Source organism: Octopus bimaculoides, chromosome 18, assembly GCF_001194135.2.
Source record: "Octopus bimaculoides isolate UCB-OBI-ISO-001 chromosome 18, ASM119413v2, whole genome shotgun sequence".
In the NCBI taxonomy this organism is placed as follows: domain Eukaryota; kingdom Metazoa; phylum Mollusca; class Cephalopoda; order Octopoda; family Octopodidae; genus Octopus; species Octopus bimaculoides.
The window spans coordinates 39172600-39177075 of NC_068998.1; the positions used below are offsets into that span (position 1 = coordinate 39172600).

The window sequence follows — 4476 nt, forward strand, 5'->3', positions numbered from 1 at the left end:
ATATATATATATATATATATATATATATATATATATATATATACATATATATATAGTTCATGTTTACCTTACAATATTTTGTATACACTATTTCACAACCTATATTTTTATGTCCAACAAATGGGTTTTTAAAAATCTACTAGTATACATTTTATATACATTGGCATTTGTTAAGCAAACACATACTTAAAGCTCAGCATGTACTGTTTATGTCCCCACAATATGTCAGGCTCTGACAGGCTCTGAAAATACATGATCACTGAATGGATAGTATATAAACACATGTGCATGTTATATATACACTTAGAGTACATTTCCAGTAACATTTGAACTCATAACCTTTAGATTAGAAACCTCAAATTCTTCACTTCCAATTGTGCATATATTAGGTTTGGGACGCAGTACTTTGGCAATGTTTAAGCTTCTGATCATCTTGGTTCCTCAATCAAGTGTCATTTAGTGTAGTTATGATTGGCTCTTGATGACATTACAGCTGAGAAGAGGACAAGATTAGTTGCTTTTCTAGCATCCAATTCAGTATATCCACTTTCTCAGATCAAATCCTGTTTGATTTTTACTCTGAGGATTACCTAGCTTGTGTGGCACAATGGCCCAGTGGTTAGGGCAGCGGACTCGCGGTCATAGGATCACTGTTTTGATTCCCAGACTGGTTGTTGTGAGTGTTTATTGAGCAAAAACACTTAAAGCTCCACGAGACTCCGGCAGGGGATGGCGGTGAACCTTGCTGTACTCTTTCACCACAACTTTCTCTTACTTCCTGTTTCTGTTGTGCCTGTAATTCAAAGGGTCAGCCTTGTCACACTGTATCACGCTGAATATCCCCGAGAACTACGTTAAGGGTACACGTGTCTGTGGAGTGCTCAGCCACTTGCACGTTAATTTCATGAGCAGGCTGTTCCGTTTATCGGATCAACTGGAATCCTTGACGTCGTAAGCGACGGAGTGCCAACAACAACCTAGCTGGATTTAATTGTCTGTATACAAAATTGTCTTTCAATCGAGTCAAATGATGCCACAGGCTCAAAATAAATGGTAAAATGCTGTATTTCAGATTTACCCAAGCCATTTTATTATGGTAACATTGATATTATGCTGTTATTTAGCCCCATCTGAGTTCTAACCAAGCAGATTTATGATCAAAGCATTCCCTCCATCACTATCCACTATCATTTTCAGATGATGGACTCAGAACTTAACTATCCATTGTGTCCTTTCATGTTTAAGATAGTATGGTTTAATGAGAATTTAGCTGCCATTTCTAGCATACTGTGTGACCACATAGAAACTTTTTTAATAGTAATGATTAGATAAGTTCCAAGTATTCTGAGACCACAATGCAGTTTTGATTATTTGTTGGAATAATAATTACATCCATTATGTTTTACTTCTACCCTTTAGCCATCCCTCTACCTCTGCATTGGCTACAGTGTCTCCTACATCCCTGAACAATACGCCCACACTGTCTCACATCTAGCTGTCATCCACATCATGTTTCACCTCCTCCTGTCACTCACACTGTATTGCTCTCACTCCTGTCACTCAGTCCCCCCCCCCATCTCACCAACACTGTTTTTGGATTCCAAGATACCAACCCTTTAAGTAGTCTTCCATTATGTCTGCTTGATCAAGGCTGACCTTGGCTAAGCAACAGCAAACTACCTCATCTTTAATCATATCTCCAAGTTGCATGGCAAATCTTGCACAAACCCCAGTGGCCAATCATACCTTCCTTCCCCCCCATTCTTGGTTTTTACACACACACGCACACACACACACACACACACACACACTTTTACATTTTTTTGTGGATTGTGGTCGTGCTTGGTGCAGTTATGAAAACGACAACTAAGTGGTCTTATTAGATTTCACGTATTCAATCCTACAGCAGGGACTAAACACTTAGTAATAAAAACTTTATTATTATTTTAACCCTTTTGATACCAACCTACCTGAGACTGCTCCAGGTTCTATGTCATAAATATATATAGTTTTACATACTAATAAAGTAGTTTTAGGCACTTTATCCTTTGTTTTCTGCAAGCACCCATCAATTTCAATCTCAATAGAAAAAAGACTTGGTCTTTTTTGGCTACACATTATCTCAAAAGGGTTAAACATATCAATAAAAGACAAATTAATCAACTTGATTACTGTTGATTACACTGGCCAATTCAATTGGCTACACTCCACTGCTGATAAAATTTTGGTCTTCTGTACCAAACATAGACATCATAATTATGATTATAACCCATATTTGTTGGTTTATAATTCGCTGTAATGCAACTGAAGTTTGTGCTTTAACCCTTCAGCATTCAGATTACTTTATCAAATGTTATGTTCATTTATTCACATTGTTTTGAATTAATCATGTATTATCTTGTAGCTTCAAGATTTCAAATGATGTAATTGTTTACTTTTAGAATGACATTGTAGAATAAGTATGAGAGGCCATATCTGGCTGATTTGAACTTAGAACAGGTAGAATATTCAGGTCAGAGTGTCTGGTTTAAACGTTAAAGGGTTAATATTTCTGAAATTTTTAAATAAGCTAGGGTACAAGAGAAGGCAGTGTACAACCTCTCTCTCTTTCTCTCTCTCTCTCTTTCTCTATCTCTCTCTTTCTCTCTCTCTCTCTCTCTCTCTCTCTCTCTTCGTTGATTCCCAATCAGAACATCTGTAGCTAAAAAAAAAAAAAAGATATATGCAAGGAAGGAGGAACTTTGGGGTTGCATGAGGTCAAGTTTGAACACATGCAACATAGTAGTAAACTCTACTAAATGCAACTAAGAACCAAATCATGTTACACTCATGTAACCTTCACCAAAAACAAAAAAACAAAAAAATGAATAAATAATAATAATAATAAATTAAATCCTTTGATCAAATTGTAGAGTCAGTTCATGTTCTGTGTAGTTCCATTTTGCTTTTCAAGTTATTTCTTTTGTTAAATGGTATTTTATTGTTTGGGTTCTCTTTTGAATGCGCAACATCACTTGTTATTGCAAAATGTTGTTATTGTTTATTGTATTTGCATGGTGATACTTTATTTCATTTATTAAAACTGTCTGGAAAAAGTTGTTTTTATTTTTAGCGTTACGTTTTTTTGTTATCTATTTTTTTTTTACTGCAATTTGGTAAATAATTTTTCTCGATAATATTGTTTTATTGGTGTTTATACTTTAAGTTTTTATTTTATTTTAATTTTGTTTTTTAATCTATAATTGACATTTTGCCTTTTAATTTGAATAAATGGGAAGGAGATTTAGTGTCTTGTTATGAAGACATAGTAGAAATAGTCTCACACACACTCACAGACACACACACTCTCACATACACGATTATATTCTCTCTAGATTTCTACGATTATGAAATCTAAGAAAACATTTTAATGTTTTATATTAATAATTATTTTTTCATAGTTGTCTAGAAATACATTTTCCATAAGGTTGAATAATTTTCAAAACGTTTGTTTTTACTATATCCTTCAAAAGTAGGTCTGCTGCATACAAATAAAATAAGAAATGTATAACCAGTTTTAGCTCGTGTGTGTGTGACAAAACCACCATCAACTAAAACCTCTGTCGAGCAAGTCTAGATGTTATTAGAACTAGAATCTCAATGGAAGATAGCTCTGACAGAATGTTAATACAAAATACAATGGGTTCAACACATGAAAAAAAAAAAAAAATATGAAGCTAAACAAACACATCAAACATGCATCCCATCTTCATCTGCCTAGCAAATATCATTATTGTTTCTACACCTGGGTAGCACCATTCAGCCTGGCAATGTCAGCAGCATCAAAAATATCAACACTGCTTGGGAATCGTAGACAAGAAGCAAAGGGCCAAACATAAGCTCAGTGTGTTCATTGTCAACACCTGCCTATACTTACAAAGCTGGAAACAAATACAAACACCAAATCTCCAACACAAATTGTTACACAGCTGCTAGTATCAAAGGAAGAAATTGAATGAAATATAGAAAATAAAGAAAATAAATCAAAACGGACTTTGTTGCCTAAAGAACTACTGACATAAAAACTATAAAACATAAAGACAAGCTAAATGTTGCAAACAGAAGTTATTAAACATATAAATTGCAAAAAATTAAGTTACAAACACATAAATCAATAATATACAGAAAGATGATAATAACCAAAGGAATGACTTCCTCAAATTTCATAAGTTAGCAAACATACCCAAAAGCAAGGGAATACAGTTTCCAAGAACTGTTAAACATGTGGAACATAATTTGGAACATAAGCTAGAATTGACATTGCCATGTTTAAAAGCTAAAAAAATAGTAGATGCTATAAATATATTATAAGAAATGCATTAAAACCAACATTACCACCTTACACACACACATATCTATCTATTATATATATGTGTGTGTGTGTGTGTGTGTATATATATATATATATATATGTGTGTGTGTGTGTGTGTGTGTGTG

At 33.9% G+C, this 4476-nt stretch overlaps 1 protein-coding gene across 6 annotated transcripts in view; it reads left to right on the forward strand.

Annotated features, from left to right (window-relative positions):
- Window positions 1-4476, forward strand: part of LOC106877443 (glutamic acid-rich protein) — a 121707-nt gene that overhangs the window by 81345 nt on the left and 35886 nt on the right. The window lies entirely within an intron of this gene.